Source organism: Electrophorus electricus, chromosome 2 (genome assembly GCF_041902795.1).
Source record: "Electrophorus electricus isolate QZ-2024a chromosome 2, ASM4190279v1, whole genome shotgun sequence".
Classification (NCBI taxonomy): Eukaryota; Metazoa; Chordata; class Actinopteri; order Gymnotiformes; family Gymnotidae; genus Electrophorus; species Electrophorus electricus.
Genome location: NC_137498.1, coordinates 37,391,577 through 37,411,872, shown reverse-complemented (window position 1 = coordinate 37,411,872; position 20,296 = coordinate 37,391,577). Strand labels below are relative to the sequence as shown.

The following is a 20,296-nucleotide window of genomic DNA, read 5'->3' as shown; positions in this document are numbered from 1 at the left end:
GACTAGCCATTGGACGTCAGCCATTAGACATCTAGACTGTGTCATTTAACTCCAATCATCCTTTTCCAAACTCCACTCATATTATATAAATGGGGAAGATTAAAGTTCCAAGTACATTTCAGATCCTGAAGATATGTTTTAGGTTTTGGATCAAATGTGTCTTGTCTTTAGCTCTTTGCAAGCCCTGATGAAATTGATACTTTTATCAGAACATAACTGTTCCATGACTCCCTAATGGCAATGAACCGCTTTGGTACATTAATAAAACTGGAGGTTAAGATCAACTCCATCACCTTGACATATACTAATCTTGTGGTCAAGCAGGTGACCCCTCTTATTCACCTAAAAGATATGGTATATGGTCCAAAAACATCTACAACGACATGAGTGAATTCTTTGGATCGGGGAAGTCTGCCTGGAGGCATCTTTCCTCTTAATCATCTACATGAAACACATTTGTGTATAATGCTAGATACCAATCTGTTGGGTATAATGGTAAATACTATTATTTTGCCTGTATGTTATGATGATACAGCCCCCTCTGTGAATTGATAGCCCTGGATTTTTGGTGATAATACCTCATGAATAGAACATCAATATGATGACTTTTAGGAATAAGAAGAGGTGTTTGTCTTCCCGTTGCAAGTCTTCTGCAGCTGCTGGTCCACCAACTGTCAATAAACCATCTATGTCCATGAAGGGGTTCAGTTATTTTCAAAAAACTGCATTTTTATATTTCTTATTTTATAGGCATTTGACTTCCTTTTTATCTTATATTGAACACACTTAATGATTGTGACCTTCTGTGTGATCATCTGTTTATATGGTCTTGCTGTTTGCCCATGTAGTGAGTGAGCTGACTTTGTCAATAGGCTTAGCTGTAGCTCAAGTGAAGGACATCCAACTGGAGAAACCTTTGAACCTTCGTGAACTGAGCTCACCTTTAGCAGCTTTGGTGGCAAAGCTTTCGTGGCAAAATCTCTGGTTGAATTTTTATGCCAGCATCTGGATCCACAAGGTCAAATATCTAAGATTGAAATGATGGACCTGAGAACCAGTTTGTGTATTTGTGATACAAATGTGAATAATATTCCATGGTCAGCTGGTTTGTGTTCTGTGCTGATGAAATGCCACTGCTCTGGGGAGGCACTTCTTGCTGCGGTTAAATCTATTTGCCACAATCTAGTTGCCTTCTGTGTGGTAAATGTAGCTAAGCATAATTTTGCTGTGGGTGTAAAACTTCACACTTCTCAACTTTGAATTTGGAATACCCTTTGAATTTGGACCATGCATTAAATATATTATGATCAACTTGCAAGTAACTCCATCTCTGCCTCCCAAGTCTGACAATATATGTGCAAACCATGGACTGAGACATGTTCCTGGTTGACATGAACAGCTGAGTAGACCCCTTGCCCTTTAGGTCACCATGCTGCCTTCATAAAAACTACAAAGCTGAAAAATGATTCTTGCCCCTACACATAACTGAATTGACCATTACAGCATGATCAAAGATAGTGATATTTGCCTATATTTGGAGTTTATCATCCCCAGAAACCAGGGCAAAGAAGTTATTTTTGACTCTAGTGCCTAGCATGGTATTGTTTCTCTAAATAATGTCCTTCTGAGTGGGCCAGACATGAATAATACTTTCTAAGGGGTCCTGATCCATTTCTACAAAGGGTCGATCACACTCAAACAGTGGATGTAGAAGAGATGTCCTACTGTTACCAGATTTATGAGGATAGCCATAACTTTTAATAATACCTTTTCAACAATCATGCTAATGTGATCAGAGAATATTGCATGAAAACACATATGTTTGCTAACAGCCCATCCCCATCTCTGACCACATATGCCTTGAGATGAACAATGATGAACTTACTTCTTTCTCCAGTGAAGATGAGGCCTTCAGCACCCTGAGGCATACAAAGGAGATGTAAACAGAATCAAATATCATTCAAAAAATTTGTTCTTGGAAAGATCCCCTTCCTCATCAGTGTCATTTGTGCCTCAGATGGAACCATCACACCATCAGTTTCACATTCTTTGTATGGATAAATCTGCTATAGCTTACATAAAAGGGTTGAAGTAAGAAGGCCAACAGCATGTACATTTTCTAATGGGAAAATCCAAGCTAGCCCCATACCAAGCTCACATTGACCCTCACTTGGAGCTTCGAGGAGGATATCAACCTCAGGATCCAGAGTAGGGCTCTTACCCACTATTGGTTTTATGTGAGTATAGTGATTATCAATCTCAAGTGGGGCAATATCTCATCAGGTAGCATAGCACACTCAGTAAGTGTGGGCAGTAGGGTTTAAGTTCTGCCATCCATAGACTCCAGTACACACATACTTGCTCTTCCTAATAATCAATTACATTGTCCTAACATCAAAATAAATGCAAACCCATTCAAATATGACTTATAGACATGCTGTCAAGCATGACAAGACAGGCTAAGAAGCACACCATGTTTATATGCTGAGATCTGCACAACTAACTGAGCAAACCTGGAAAATGTAGCTACTTGCCTAAACCCACTAGAGTAACATATAGTAACAGATATCTACCGTGAAGTTCTTATAGGGGCAGTACAATACAGTTTGGGGCAAGCGGCCCATAATCATTTAAAATGATAATTTCAGTTGTCTTGTTTTCTTAGGGACTACCATGGTAATAGAGGATATGAAACATGTCAGGACAGAGCAGAGGTACAAAGATCTACTGAAGTGTCTGTGAAGACTGGTGCCAATTGATCACAGCAGTACTATAGAATAAATGATGACATTACATTAGGTGGTGGAGCCATTCCTCACCTTCTGGACTCTTAAGGGTCTGTTGGCATCATGCCCACTGATGATGAGATGCAGGAGTGGCAACAGTGAAGAAAGTGGGGTGGGGGAGAGAGGCAGATTGAAGGTCATAAGATAATTCATACTTAGTGGAGAGAGAAGCAAGGTGCTTTTCCCAGAGCTCATATAGGTCATTGGTAAGCCAGCAATCCTTGAGAAAATAGGATATTTTTCACATTATAGTTCTTGTGCCTCTGAAGGTATGTTCATACTGGTCATTAACAGGATGTTTTTTCAGCTTTTTAGAACATTTTTCTCTTTGCTGTTTAGTCCCTTCCTCCAGCCTCTATTCGAAACTTTGAAGAGTTCTTTATCCCTATTCCTAAATGCTACCTCCCTTTTCCTATGTAGCTGTCTATGTTCTTGTCAGAATACAACTTTTGTTTTTGCAAAACCTGATGTATGATGTTGCGGTGTCAGTGTATTCATCCAACCTGTCTGTCACATGTCTGGAGACACTTTGTATGTTGGGTTGAGGTGAGCCACACTGGTCAGAATGTTCAATAGATGCTCATGTCACAGTGGAATATGCATCTTTAAAAGCAGCATAGCAGTGGTTAAGAACTGTTTTTGCTGTCATGGCATGAGTGACAGGTTGTACTTCTGCATTTCCTTATTCAAGATAGCATCTAAGAACAAAATAATGAATAACAAGTCTGTTTTCTCTTTCACTTTTCACACACAGACACACATACATGCACACATGCCCTATTTAGCTCTCATTCCCTCATGTTACTTCTTTAGTGAGCTTAGTTTCCTTGCATCAGTCAAACATTTAATTTCTGTTCCTTGTCCTGTTTTACTTTCTCTTCTTTCTGATCCTTGCTCTCACTCTCAGCCTCCTTCAGTGAACTAATCTTTCTGCCTCGCACAGCTGATAACCATGCAATCATGCACAGTTATTAGGTTTAGACCATCAGTGTTGACTCAGGCATATAAAACATCTGGGGTGGGCAATCATATACCAGGCTGTAAGGTGTATATGATGAGGTATAAGTGTGTGTCTGTGTGTGTGTGTGTGTTGTTGTGCCTTAAACCACTGCTGTTCTCTGATTCCACCATAGTTGAGCTGTCCTCTCCATTAGTTCTAATCCTTGTGTTCACTGCCCTGTAATTACATCTCATCCACCACATTCATTACTAAATGAGCCTTGCACAAAGAGACTTGAAACATGCTCTTGACCCCTGATGTCTTCACAAAATGCAATAATAATTCTCACGACTTCTCTTAGACCCTTTGACACAGAAACAATCTAATAATAATAATCACATAATGTGATCGTATTGTGAAACTCACAGTGCAATGAGAATGAAGTACTGCCATGTTGGAATAGGTTTGGATCAGATGCAAGCATCTAAGACCTTCTGAAATAAGGCAGCAGAGCAGCCAGTAATGGAGGAGGACATAACAAACATCATCCAGTACATTAATTTATCAAATACCAGGAATGCAATGCACGTGCTTACACTCTCTCCCCATCTCTTACACACACCCACAGAAAGCAAATGCATAAACCTTGCTTACCTCAACTACAAGCAGAAATCTATAGAGCCCTGCCTACCTACACCCAAAAACGCGTACACATTCCCAGCTGATACATTTCTCAGATCTTTGTCAGGAAGCGGGAGATAACAGCAAGGTAGCTATCAGCACAGCACCACATTTCCTAATGTACAACAGATCCCCTAATGCTACAGTACAGGAATTTAGCAAGCAGGAACACTGAGTGGCCTCTCCCTGTTGTCTTCCAGCTTGTCACAGCAGGGTAATGTGCTGGCTTCAGTACTACACTTGCCTTGATTTGCAGCAGGCCAGCAGTTCCCAAAACAGACCTCATCTTGCCTGCCCCACAAATCTATAAGCACCAGGAATGAACACAGGAGAAGGCTGGTGTAATCAGCGATATATTCTATCTGGATATATGGATGAACATATATAGTTACTGAGAGGTGAGTGTGTACATACCATTTTTTTCTGGTACAAAAGCAGAAGCTGTGAATGCTGTGGAAACTGCAAGGCCACTGATGAGTTTAATTGGCCTCCGTGGCATCAAGAGTGTTTGTGTGTTTGCGTGTAGTAATAGTGAAGGTATCAGCCTGCAAGTAATGGTAGTAAAGACTGTTCAACTTTATAGATGACTAATAACTGTACTATTTGTAACTCTGCAACTATGCCTAAAAAACAGCTCTGCTCATTCACTAATGGGCTACATAACTACATCATGATTAAATGAACACTTCTCCAATCAGAAGTCAGAAGTGCAATATTGAATTCTTATTTCTGTTCTTTTTTACTTTACATAGAGACATGCACAGCTGGTCTCTATGCTGTCCCCACCACTATCTCTCTCTTCAGCTACATTGGAAGATGCTTTCAGCCACTCTCTATCAGAGTAAAGCTGCGTGTCACACTCACTCTAAAGGGCAGGATGTCAGTTTATCCAGACTTCATTCCTACAAAATCCTTCCTTTCATTCCTGCAAGGTCCCTTTTTTCATTTCTTTTTTTTTTCAGATTTGAGCATATGTAGCTGAGCTGAGGGGAAGACCGTTTGATATTAAAGAAGTACAAATGTCTTCCATAATAAGGCTGAGAAAACTTTGAGAGTTAAATAAAGTCACCTTCAAATTAGAATACGAATTTTTAGTAAACTCCTGACATGAGTGATGGTGTACTGCCAGCGTTTCTCTTCCCCAAGACTGCCCCCCGCACTGTCTGTCTTTTGTCTTCCTCTTGTCTTCTCCTGGTGAGAAGAGATATTTGGAAGATAACAACAGCATGTCTAACACCCTACACGCACACACACAGACACACAGACACACACACACACACACACACACACACACACACACACACACACACACACACACACACACACATATGCACACAGACACATAGACACACACATTTCTAAACTGTCTTCTCTGTGCATTCATTCTGTCACTGTAGAGCAGCCTGAAAGCCCACATTGTTTAAGAGGGAGAGACAGAAGGACAGATAGCAATGAAGACTGCAGGGGATTATGGGAAGGTGGTATATTACTCCTACAGCTCATGTAGTAGACTTGCTAGTGCATGGTGCTAGTAACACCAAGGTGTTACTAGCATCATGTGTTTAATTCCCAAGTAGTGCATGTTAGTTGTCTGGATAAGAGCTTCTGATAATTTTTTTTTTTTTTTTTTTTTTTTTTTTTTTTTTTTTTTCTAGGTGGAACAAGAGCTCAGAATAGCAGGAGGTACATTTTGACATGCACGTTGAACAATAGGTGATGTAATTGCAGTTTTAGAACAGTCATCCAATGTGTACACCAGCACAGTAGTATAACCATTTTTTCAATGATCAGTGATGATACACCCAGCCAGTCACATTTTGATATATTATGTCACTATGTGTTAAAAATCTTTAAAAATATTTAAGTACTGAACTGAAACCGTGTTGATTGCCAGTGATACAAAAAGATATGAGAAATAGCTGCTAGAACCTTTCTCTGTTGATATAACTCACCAATATCATATTTGCTATCTACAGTAAGCCTGTTCCGTTCTACAAACAAAGGGTAGTAAAGATTTTCCAGTCAGGCACAGTTTCTAAACAACAGCTACTGTTAAGACATAATAGACCACAATATCAGTGCTGTAACACAGCAGAAGCTAAAACAATAGAAAAAGCACACAAAAAAAATATGGTCAATTTGCAAATAATCAGGGATTACTTGTGAAAAGAAATATGAGAACAATTTATGACAAACCTCTCTACACTGAAAAAGCAAAAAAGTCAAATAAAGTAGAAAAACAATGTGAATACATCTACTGGCTATATATATATATAGTAACATGGCTAAAATGTCTGAAAATGTCTGAATGCATCTAGTGTTTTTTTAATTAAACATATGTTAATTAAAGGCATTGTTTTTTTTGTTTTTTTTTTAAATAATAGAACAAAATCAACCAGTTAATCCTATGTTCCCATGAATTCACTGCAAGTTTTGAATAACACAAGAAAACCAGTCCAGCAAGGTCAACACCTTTATTTATGATTATTTTCAAAGATATCAACATCCAAAAATTATTGGAAAATGTATTAAGGTACATCACCTCTGAATGAATTTACCATTAATGCAAAACAGAAAGAGAGATTGAAAAGGGGGAAAGACAGAGAAAAAAAGAGAGAGCTAGAGAGAGAGAAAGAGAGATACAGAAACTGAAAGCATGTTGAGACCTGGCACGTGTTGGCGTCTGGCCACCGTGCAGAGCTCATAAATCCACGAACACTTGACTCCTGCTGGCCACATGCCGTTCAATTACCCGGCATGCCTGTCTCGGAGATAAATGAGGGCCCTTGGTGAATCTCAAACACTGGCGATAGTCCACTTAAAAAAAAAATCTAGGAAATTAAGACAAAGGGATAGAAAGAATGAAGGCAGCAGAGGAGGAGAAAAGAATGAAAGAACAAGGGACAACAAAGACAAGTGAAGACAAAGTGAGTGAGAAACACAGAGCACAAAGGAGAGAGAAAGATGAGCATTACGAAAAGATCGAGTCCATGGGGAAGGAGGGGCACTGAAAAATATATGATGAAAAGGTAGCGGGACTAGCGGAGGGCTGAGGCACAGACAGGGTGGAAGGGAATGGCTGCAGGCTGAAAATATAAAGACAATCTGACTGGGGAAACAGGCCGTGGGTCTCCCAGTACACCGCAAGCCATCAGGAGCAATCATGTCTTAACAAGAATGTGGTGCTCTGTTACACTACCCCAAGTTATGCTCTGATTTAGCTGGGCTATGCTGGACAGTGCAGCTCGCACACTGGTTCAGTGCTTATAGCCTCACATAATATGAGCTTCTTTTTTTCCTCATGCACACACATATACACATACATCACTGTGCTAATGCACAACACCACAGTCCAAGCCTCAGACTAGATCTCGCAATAAACCACTCACTAATTACATCAAATTAAGTCTGTGTGACATATCCTGAATAATACGTGATTCACTCTTGTATTGTTTCTCACTTATGGCTCTTGAAAGACTTAGACACATTATTTTTATTATGGCACCAATCTAGGTCTGTGCTCCAATAGTCATATGAAATGAATGACTCATTCAAAACTACTCATCCGAGAATATCTGACATATCCAGTGCAGACACAGCATGGTGCCTGTGTTGTTGTTAGGGAAGGGAGCAGGTTGGAGCTATAGGTCTGCAAACAACACTGTTCCCTGACTGGGCAAAGTGCCTGTTATCCTCAATCCCTCCCACTGCACTGTAGTTTGATTCTGCCTTCAGGGAATTAACAGCCCTGACGTGCTAATCCATTCCACACTTCCACCAGTGTGGATTCATGTGCAATAGGTATCTCAGTACTTCCCCACCTTAGAAACCCTTGTTTCTATGTTGAAAAAAAAAACAAGCAGATGCAGCATTGACTACCTCCAACAGTGATTCACTGGTAGCCATTATCTTTTAAAACTTTGGTAAACACCCTATTCCTTACATGCTGATGGTAGGATGCCACCTCATTTTACAGTCTTGGCATTGTTGTTATTTTGTGTTGTTTTTTTTTTTTTTTCATATATAAAATATAATAGTTTTACCCTATGTCCTTAGTAGCAGCCCTCTCCATCTTCTTCCCAAAAGAAGCTCATATTATGCAGATGATATCTATGGGATGAGATAATTTTACTGAATGCTGAGGTTTATTATACAGCACAGGGTAGTTGGACTCAGCGGGACTGTCACTGAACAAGGGTCAAGCACTGGGCCAAGCTATGGTGGTGAAAATCAATTCCTTCCTAAAGCTTGAATGAAAGCTGCTTCCAGCTCACTTTACTGCATAGCTTCAAAGACGTTCCCATGAGAAGCATACCTTCATTCACAACACTGCACGCATGAAGGAGCACTACTGTCAGCACACTATTGACACACAGAAGCTTTTAAAAATAGTCTGAAATCATCATTTTTGTGCAGACATGCACCAGGAAGGAGAAAGAATGGCAGGGAATTCAATTTCTTCTCTGAGACATGGGACGGATGAGCCGCAAGAGAGTGGGTTTAAAAAGGCCTGCTCCCTGTGACCCATTCCTGGGCTGTAGGGATTGTCTTCCTCAGTCTACACACTGTATACGCTACCCTCCACTTTGTTCATCTCACCCTTTTCTCTTTTCTACTCTGCTTCCTCAGGCTCTCTCCTTCTGTTTTTTTGCTTTACCACCTCCTTCTTTCTCTCTTTCTTTCTCTCTCAGAGGAGTGCTACTAATTGTCTTTGCTTGACATATTTCACCAATTACCTTAGGCCAGGGCTTTTTTGAGAGAAATGTGGTAAATCCAATGTTTTTTAATGAGATAAGAGCAATTAGTCACAAATGGCCAGAGATATGTAAATTATGGACTTATCAGTGGTGTGGCTGTTCGTATATGTATGTACATGTTAGTAAATGTTTCACTCTTGACCCCCTGGACCATAAGTTTGCTAGTCAAGGGAATTAAGGCAATAACTACCATGCCTCAGTTTTATGCATGGATGCTCATCGTAATGTTGGCTGCACAAACAGCTCATCAAATACAGCATCATATCCCAGCGTGCATGCTCTGATGTTTGACTGTTATTAGTTAGGTTGGTCATGAACGTCAGGTCCTAATGCCTTTAAGAATCATTCACAGACTTCTGTGAAGCCCTTTAAGCAAAAGGGATATACTATTAAAAATTACTAAAAAAAAGTTGCCATTTTCTGACAGCCATTTGAAGGGGAGCCATGGAGATGGTCACCTGTCACAGTCTGACCAGGTCTTTGGAATGGAGGGATGGACTCAAGATCCACAGGAACACTGGTTAGAGAGGGAATGAGAGTTGGCTCATCCTGCTGTGAAAGGCGAGACACATCTGTGCACATCACTCTGAGCTTGGGCTTACTAGGATAAGCTTACTGCACATGGAGAATGCAGGAAAGTAGTCCCTGGAGAAAATACTCAGCGTAGATAAACACATGTGGACTGGATGCAGATGCATCTGGCTGACTTGAAACAGAATCTGATCTGATAGGACAGTTTTCCAACTGAATTGGCCATCTGAATTTCTGCATTAAAGTAAAACTGTCCCAATTGTTTTTATATAATTTTTTTTAAAGAACATACACTAAATAATAACAAAGCTCATTGTCTTTTCTCATTACCCTTTTCCTAAGCCTTATTGATATTCCTTGACTTACTGTTCTTTGCCTTAGTCTTATTTCCTCCTGTTTCTCTTCTGCAAAACGGTTCTTTTAATACAATGTCTGATTTAAATATGGTGTTACTGGGAAGTCTGGCTACTCCATAAGTAGTGCAACCTTATAAAACTGACAGAGTAAAACACATTCTTAGAGAAAAAAAGATAATCTGATTTATTAAGGTTTAAAACATATACACAAACATTTTTGTTTGTTCTTTGTTACCTTTGCTGAATCAATTCACACATTATGAAACTGTCATCAGTGCCCAGCCACTGCAGGCAAGCCTGAAATGTCATGACTAGAACACAAAACATTCACAGCATTGCAGTGTGAATTGCTATACATGCAGCAACTCACAGTCATTCTAGTGAGTGTGTGTGTGTGTGTGTGTGTGTGTGTGTGTGTGTGTGTGTGTGTGTGTGTGTGTGTGTGAGAGAGAGAGAGAGAGAGAGTGCGTGGGTGTTGAGGGGCTGAATGAGATGGCCTCTTGGGGCAGCCAGGACTTTACAGTAATAAAGCTAGGCTAAAAGAGGATGCTACACTTCTCCCTCTCACTCTCACTCCCCCAGCCAAACTCACTGATGCCTCCACTTTAATTGGACTACAGAGGCACGGAGACTGTGTGCTAGCACACAACCTCTGGTACACTCACACACAAGATAACAAAGAGGAGGATGCATGCATCATACCATACACATCTGTCTGGCATCTTAAGACACATCCACCCAAAATGCACAATACAAAAAGCACACAAGCATACAAAAAGCAAGCACATGTGCATGCTTGCACGCACACACATGCAAACAGACACAGAGAGAAGGATTAGATATCTGAAATGCAGTCTAATAAAACACTGCACGCATAAAGTACACAGACAGAAAGCAGTCTGTTAGCACTACTGAGAAAAACAACCCTTCATGTCTCTTCCAGAACAACCCACCCCACTCCCCCTCTCTCTCCCTCTTTCTCCTTTTCTGTTTTTCCTCTTTTTACCTTCTTTTTCTTATTCTCTGTCTGCCTAAAATAAGCCACATCAGTTTCCATGTGCCATCTTCCTTGTTTTCATAATGGGGCTGGTTCGTGTGATGGCCGTGACAGATCTGCCTTTCAAATCCCTGACACTCTCATCCCACCACCTCCTCTGTCAGACATAACCTGGCTAACCACCTCATGCAGTCAGATTCACTGTGCATAATCACATGAATAAGTGTTTCTTTTCTCAAGTGTGTGTGTGTGTGTGTGTGTGTGTGTGTGTGTGTGTGTATGGTTGGGGGGAGGAGTGTCTGACAGGTGAAGGTGAACTGGAAGCTCCTGTGGCTCCTGTTTTGCTGTGGGTGAAACACTAACTCTCCACTTGCGTTCTCATCTTGTGCACAGCTCACCACAGACCCAGCAGTAATGACATGGAGATTAAAGAGCCAAGTGCTTTTTCCACACACAACTAGATAATGTATGCTTCTGCCTGGGTATTACCAGGACAGCACTGCCAGCAGCCAGCCTGATTACATTTATCTAAATTCCCACCCCACTTTGCTCTGACACAACAAATGATACCTACTTGCCACACAGCAATAAAGTGAAATTATAATTTGTGTGCATATCTTGGCAATTTGTGGTCAAGTCCACAAATGCCAACACACTGAGGATGCACTGTTACATTTCACTTAGACTGTCCCCTGACTATCTACATTGAAATGCTTCACTTTGGCACAGCTAAGTTTAAAGGTTATACAGCAGAGTTCATTTTTAAGGGTACATAGTTAAAAAGTGGCACTGGTATCCATGCCTGGTCATCTTAGGTGTACCTGGAGTGACTTATTTGACTTCAGTGATGATTTTGGCTTGCGGGGGTTTGAAAAGACAACCGTGAGTGTTAATGCAAAAATCATGGGGACCTAGACTAATAGTTCTTTAATAACTGCTTGATGTTTCATGTATTTCAAGTAAATTAGAATGTTCAACATAGGTAACAACGATATCACCCCAATGCTCTCTATTCCAACCTGTCAAATGATTATTATGACAGGTTGAAACTTGAAACACAATATATGCCTCATTCACAGAATTAAAAAGACAATAGTTCAGATGATTCAGATATATGGAGCTATGTCTCCACTGCTTCCCTTTGTTTACAGATTTCATGAAATGTGACCATCACTGTCACTGAACATTCTATTCACAACAGCCTCAATTGAAAGCTGAGTTCACTTACTTACAGATTCTGAGTTAATTCAGATGGCCAGATTCAAAATCCTATGCAAGAGCACTCATACATAGCAGGAGGACTGTTGAGATGGAAAATGATGGTTGAAATGAGTAAAGCACTCATTGTGGTTTTCTCAGATACAAGTATTTCCTATACTGATAGCTCACAAAAACTGAACATTTCTACACATAGTCATAATATACATGACAAATCCAAGTTATTGGAGCATCAGATAAAGAGTCAGACTCTCAGATGTATATAATATTATATATTATATACAGCAAGAAAGATTACTATACTGAACCCAATAGGCTTTTCATGTCCTTTGCAAGTCGACTACATAATCAATGATTATGTAATCATTTTCAATAAGTAGCCAAGGCTAATGGTCCCTTTTTAAATTGACACTACACCATCTTTTTAGTAGATGCATGTGCCCTATAAATTTACTTAGAGTGAACAGCTGCTAATAAAAGAAATCTACTGATTTAAAAATAAACGTGAAATGCGAAATCACTTCTGAAGAGCTGCAGTTGTGTTTATATATGTATTTGTGTAGCAATTAAGGTTTAAAAGGTAACAGAGAAAAGAGTATGTTGTTCTGCTCTGCTAAATAAACCATACACACACTAATGAGATTCGATGCCTAATGGCTTTTCAATAAGATGTGTCTAAGCCACACACAAACACACACACTGAAAGAGAGAGGTCCAGTGTGCTCATTTCATTTAATGAAAAAAAAAGAGAACACCAGATACAGGCAATTAACTTGAGCACAATGAGAAGGCTTTTTTTCTCCTTATGCAACATCAAACAGTGAACACAGTATAGGACACAAAGTTCCTACCATTCAGGATTTATTACCAGATGCTGGAGTCTTTTGATTTTATGCAAGCTTTGGAAAGATTCCACATGTATTGAGTTAAGGACTACTTCATGAATTAAACAGGTTTTCCATTATAAATCATTTAGCATGTTTAAATGGACATCTCTGATTACTATGTTAGATGATTTTGGGTCATTTTGATTTATGACAAGACAGCACTGTAAGTATGATCGTGTTGTATGGAAGGCAGTGCCATAATGTTATGATTTATGACAGTTGTAGTATGGTATATTTGTGACTCTGTGTATCCAGAGTCTGTGCAGGCCAGTGTCTGGAGCAGAACAGAAGCATGCTATAAAGCTTGCTATTCAGCATAGTAGCTGTAAGAATTCAGAGTAATTTCCACCAATGTTCTGTTCTTTTACGTTCCTGTAAAAGTTACACCAAATCTACATTTTTGTTGTGTGTCTAACTCTCTAAAGATGAAACAAGTGCTGGAATGCAAAACAGAAGTGTGCCATAAAAAATGGTTCAGGTAAACAGCAGAATGATAGTAGGCGTATAGATAGTAGGTACCATAGTAGGCTTCTATGAAGATAATAAGATATTCTGAAGAGTAGCATGTCAATAAGGAATTAATTTGGCTCAGAGTTCTGATGCCTTGATACAGCATTAGTAATTAACAGGCTAACCCTAACACTCACAAAAACAAATACACACACACAAACACACACACACACACACACACACACACACACACACACACACACACACACACAGACAGACACATATATGCACCTATAATGATCAATTTGTTCCAGTAAGGAGCCACTCGTCATTAAAGTCAGGACTAACACTGTCATTATAACACTCACCTATCAAACCTAAAAACAGAAATAACAGGAAGTTTTCGATATATCAAGCAGTAAACAGTGAGTTAAACAAAGCTAAGGATGGAGCAAGGATGCAAACATTTTAAAAAAAAATTAAACTTAATCTAGAGCAGCCTCCAAATTTCAATTATGCACATTTTATTAATATCTGGTTTTATTGACTTTAGGTAATTTGTTCAAATTTTCAAACATCTATGGTGTTTTGGTCAGATCTGGCCACCTGAAGAACAATGAATGGATGAGACAATTATAAAATGCAGAATAAAAATTAGTGTCTCTTTCACTTATTCATGCTCTTACAATTTTTTTATCTTACCATCTGTTTTGGACCAATGTCATATTTCATGAAAATGACACCTTTTATTGTTTTTTTTTTTTTTTTTTTTTTTTGGGGGGGGGGGGGTACTGCATGGACAAAGAAGCAAAAGAAACAAACGTAAGCAAAAATAAACATTAACAAACACTGAATATGATCCAGACTATAAACAAACAGATAAGAATCATCTGTTGAAAAAGAGGACACCGATGAAATGAGTTATATTATGTTCCCGTTAAAGAACATTTAACTCTGAATAACAAAGAACGTAATATGTGGCCTTCATTCTTCAACTGGGGCATTTGGCCTTTTTACTTGACAGAATTTGGAATACTTGAAAAGCAAGCAGCTTTACTATATAGCAGTCTAGCCTACCAGTTTTAGATAATCACCAGATGATCACAGGTGTCTGGTCTACAGTACCCCAAATAAAACATATACTGACCATAGTTTGCTCAGAACCTGTGGTATAATTTCAGGCAAATGAGGTTTGTGGACCATAATGTAGTAATACTTAGGAATATGGCTGTTCAAAGGTGTCATTTAAGAGAAGAAAAAAATATTTTTAAGGAGCCTACCAATATCCACCACAAACACCTAAAATGGGAGCACTGACCCATACCCAACACAAAGGCTAAAGCAACAAAGAGGGGAAATAAGGAGTGTGGTGGTGGAAAATGATCATCATCTGTGCTTCTAATCTGTGAATCTATCTGTAAATTGTGAAAATAGATTTTCTGTTATCAGAATCTACACTCTTAGTCCTAGTGATTATGTTCGGATCACACACAAGTAATCCAACAAGTGAGCTTACTTTTAGTATTCAGATGCATAATCTGCATAATGTCAGTCATGTGAGGGAAACCATAGATCTGATGGTAGAAAATAGTAAATGTGTCAAATTTGATTTAAACACAAATACTCTGAGTGAGTGAGAGGCTCTGCTCCTACAAAAATGGCTCTCATTCTCAAGGTGCATTTGTTCCATAGACAGTCCAAACCAAATCCACAACTTGTGCTCCATGCTGGGCAAAAGGGGGCAGTTCCTCAGGCATGGATCACTACAGGTCACAGAGCAGGAGAGCGGACTATGGTGACAAGACACATTACACACTTTTGATCTCTGCACCTACAGGCTACGGCTCCCATTCCATGCGATATCTTTCAAAGCTAATGATGTGTTAGTGAAGCCCTGACTAGGATTTAATAAGTTGCTGTGTGACAGACCCTGCTAGAGGTCCAAACGCTGTCTAGCTGTGAGGTTGTTGTGGCGTCATTACTCACTACGGTGGTGCCAGCAGCTTTGCAGACATAGTGCAGAAGAAAATACTGTCAAGCATATTCAAGAGACTCTACTACATTTCCAACAAAATAAAAAAACATTTATCATCACCTGCTGCACAGAAAGCAATGAATATGATGACTTGTCAATGGACAATTTTAACTGCTGTAGGAAGAGGACGAATCTGACTACAAGAATTAATCAGAATAATCTAATAATTCAGAAATCAAATTAAGAATAAAATGAGAGCTAGAATCAGCCCAGAATTTCTTAAGATAAGAGTCTCTCTGGGTTAAGGTGTCAGGAACACAAAGAGCATTGGGGTAAACACTAATCTAAGGGATTTCTGGACTTTGTACCATTCTGAACAGCAAGCATGTGAGAGAGGTGTGAATTTAGGAGATGGGACTGTGTCAGAGATATATGGTACCAAAAACTATCCATGCAGCAGAAATGTACCATGGGCAGGAGAAACTGATGAAGAAAGAACATTAATGGACTGCAATCACATTCAAATCATGTTTATCCCTCTTTTTTTTAAAAGAACTCTAGCTGCTGTTCCTTCTCCAACTACAATGCTGAAGCATTCATGATGTAGGCCACTAACTCCTCTACTGGCTGTGTGCCAGCCCTCTTTCCCCTTCTTCCCTCTGAAATGGCTATGAAGTGAGAGCCCTACTGCCATATTAACCAGCCTTCCCCTTGCTCACTCTAATTGCAGTTCTAATTGCTCCTTGGCTTAGCCTTCATCCCTCGGCATTGGCCCAATTCAAATGGGCCTTCTTTCCAATATGGATCTCTGCAGCTGGTCTGTGCACTGTGGTGGGACGCCAAGAATCGCTTACGTGGACTGTTTGTATTGCTATGCCGGTTTGAATTAGACCCCCAGAGACCTCTCCACCAATCCATTCTCATCACCTTATCCTCAGCTCATGTAATTGTCTGGTGCCCTGTTTCAATGCAGTTTTCAAATGCACAGGCTAGCACAGGTGCTTTTTCTGTCCCTCCTTTAGTTTTCCTTTACATGTCTTCTTTAGTGCTGTTCTTATTATTTTTCAACCTCGACCATTAAACCACAGACCCAAAGCGCTTCTAATTGCATCTAGAACTGGTCTTTATGGGGTTGCCATGGTGACTGCCTGAGCCATCCTCAGAAACGCACAAGCTTTGGGCTTCTGGTGCTAACCTCTGCTTCCATGTATCCATCCATCTCTCCCCCTTCCCCTTCCCCCTTTCTGTTTATTCATTGCCAGGTTCTGGGGAGTAGAATGTTCTCCCCATTACTGTGAATCTGTGCTAGCAGTAGCTATAGTAGTGAACTCCAGTATTGTGTTGGGCAGAAAAGCTCATACACTACTCTACAGCTGCAACAACTATAAGAGAGGCTTCCTTAATAAAACTTGTATTAAGAAAGTTGGTGCACAATGTGCACCAGATACTGTGCACCTTTATGACAACTGTTATTTAAGAATTAGTCATTCTTCCAAGAAAATAAGATGGCATGCTGCATTTTGAACAGCTCATGTGTGGTTGGGATATTACAACCATGGTGATTAATTAGTAATTTATTGACAGAGATTGACAAACCTTACTATGGACTGGGATTATGTTTCCCATCAAATACAAAAAGACATGGAATTTCAGTTTGTCCAAGTGAACATAGGCCCGGGGGTTTCAGCAACATGCCAACCAGGGCATGGACAGCCGCAAAGCAGTCTGCAAAGCTAAGCTCTTCAGTCACAAGCAAATAGGCTCACTCACACTTAGCAAGTGACAGCTAACAACCAGAAAATGACCAGAAACACCAACCAGAAAAAAATAAAAGTTTAACAAACACGTGACAGTTACCCTGGTTAAAGCCCTGTTACCATATTTTGAATCATCTGCCCTCACTCACATATTCAGAATGAAATCATTTTCTTTACATTCTTTTAAGCAGTGTCTTCCTCAAGCTTGATATGGTCTAACCAACTAACATATGAGAGACTGCTGAGTCTTTGATGACCCCTCTTCCTATCAATAAGTAAATAAAACTAGGATTATGCCAAAACCAAATGCTCTGTTCTTTAACATCATAGTTAGTTAAACATGTTTTTCTTCTCCCTGGCCCTTTAATAATTGAAGTCTCACTCATTTCTAATGCACTCGTGTTGTAATGTATAACTGATTCAGGAGCCAAGTCACATCTCTTATGTATTTGTTCATAGCAAGGTTGAGCCTAGCCTGCCTTCTGCAACAGTTTGGATCCCAACACAGTCATGCACACCTGACGCCATAATTGCCTTTGCGCTTCGAGAGCCGAATAGAGACTGTACAGAGCTCTAGGCTATTGCAGTTCTGTAGCATGACAGAGCTCTGGGCTACTGCAGTGTCAGGAGAACTGGATATGGATATGGTAATCTCACACAGCTGAGCAGACTGGTCTGTTGGTTGTGATTGTTTGCGGGAGCTTGCAGGGTTCAGCCGGCTCAATCTCAGACGGTTGGCTCCCTTTGGTGCCTCCCCGGCCATCAGTGAAGGAATCTGAGGCCCCAGTGCAAATATTCAGAAAGGAGCTGTGCTCTGTCATGTCGCCAACACTTCAAGCATCACACATGGATACATCAAGTTTCACTATGAACATTAAGAGTTCTATAGTTATTCACATGACAATAGCATTGTGAAACTAAAGTGTCAAACTCTTCCCTCAGAAAAATGATAGGTTTGGTCACAGTATTTGTGAAAGTTCAGATGGTCTTGCCAGTAAGCTACTTATTTGTTGGAAAAATAATAATACAACAACAATGACCAAAGGACATTTGGCATGTAATGGATCAGACAGTAACTGCAGATTACATTGGAAATGGTTTTATACGCCAGGTGAGAAAAAATAGAGACAAAAAGTGAATGAGAGAGAGAGACGGAGAAAGAGAGAAAAAGGAGAGCATAAAAATAGAATAATCTTACTCTGACTCTGCTGTCTGATCCAAGGTCAAGCGCTGACATGATACCAAAGAGAGCTGGGGAACTTGAAGGGACAGACTACTGTTGTGTGAGCAGCTATCTAACATGGCAGCCACATTAAATAGCAATTTAGTCCCATTACACAGTTTTGTGTCTGCTAGTGGAGTGCTATTTCCAGATGCAGAGATGAACTGTCTATCCTCACTGCCGTTCACACTCTTGTGCAGTGGCTTAACAGAACATGAATGTGTGAGTTTTTTGTGCCTCCGTCATTCACCTTAAATTTAGAAATGGTCATAGGTTTATACCAAGTTATTTGGTGGATCACATCAGATGATGTCAGTAAAGCAGGAATATGTGCACTGATCTAGGGGATGCAGGTGAGGAGCCATTTTATCACACTGCTACTCATCACTGTCATTACACCTTAACATTGCTCTCCATTACCCTCCCTCACTTAGTGGGTTAGTGTGCATTCCCATCTACCTGGAGGCTGGACTGTATACACACCTTTCTGTGCATGTGTGTGTGTGTGTGTGTGTGTGTGTGTGTGTGTGTGTGTGTGTGTGTGTGTGTCTATATATATATATATATATATATATATATATATATATATATATATATATATATAAAAGGACTCTGACACACCGATAATGATCATCCACATTTAAAGTTGTAATTTCAAAGTCTTTACACTATGTCTCATTTAACATATAATTCTGGACCTCAACATTAAATCCCTTGCATGAGAGCAGAGAAAATAAGATATAAGTGGAGTCAATCCAGTTTACTTTTTATGTGTTCTTATACATGGGAATGTTTTTTTTTTTTCTCTAGACGAACAGCATCAGACAGAAATCTTTAAGAGGATGCAAAGACAGCTACAGTGTCATACATCAAAAGGCAGGTATTCACTTTAATCTTCCTGTGCCACGTCGGTGTGGCTACAGAGTCGGGAGGCCCTCGCTTCTTTCCCGCTTGCTTGCTGCAGGAGTCAGCTGCCTCTTTGCGTCTACTCCTCGTGCATACTGAGTCCCACAGGCTGCCGGTAGTGCCTCCATGGTGAGGTAAACACTTTAGCAGTAATAAGCCGAGCCGGCAGCACCAAGCCCGGCCTGCAGTGCCGCATCAAAATTGAAATGCCAGTTCCAATTCCGCAGCAGTAATTAAAAGTGACCCCTTTTCGCTGGACTGAATTTAGAATTACAATCAAATTGCAAACAGTGTGAGCAGCACTTGCGGACAATTGATAAAAGGAAAGTGACCTCAGCGGAGCTGAATGACAATCATTATGGGGTGGTATCACAGCTTTTGGATATAATACCTTGGTTATATGATTTTTTCTTTCTTTGCTTTTCTTTTTTTTTTGGTCCCCATCATTTCTAACCTCAGAAAACCAGACTAATTTCACCTGCCTGTGTGGCTAGGAGTATTCTGCTCTCAGCATGTGAGAGGTCACCATGGAAGAACTTCTCTCTTCCCCTCCTCTCGCCTGTGTCTCACTGGACTGGCCATACGATGGATGAGGTACCAGCACTAAAGTGACAACACAGGAGAAAAGGCAGTGAGGCAGTGAGAATCATGTTACGTTCCTAATACTATCTGGCCACACAATTGCCACAAATATATATGATACAAAATGTCATCACAGAGGAATATAAGGATTTCTCTGACAAGTAATTAAGTCCACATATAAAAAATGGAGGCTACTAGTTGTCATGGTAACCTAAATAGGCACTGTTACTGAGGGTTGTGACACAAACAGC

At 40.1% G+C, this 20,296-nt stretch overlaps 1 long non-coding RNA gene across 2 annotated transcripts in view; it reads right to left on the bottom strand.

The window, feature by feature from the left end:
* Positions 1-20,296, bottom strand: part of LOC145660383 (uncharacterized) — a 54,510-nt gene that overhangs the window by 19,726 nt on the left and 14,488 nt on the right. For both annotated transcript variants that reach the window (XR_014126715.1, XR_014126714.1), the window contains exon 3: positions 19,942-20,066. This is a non-coding gene — a long non-coding RNA (uncharacterized LOC145660383). The remainder of the gene's footprint in view (positions 1-19,941; positions 20,067-20,296) is intronic.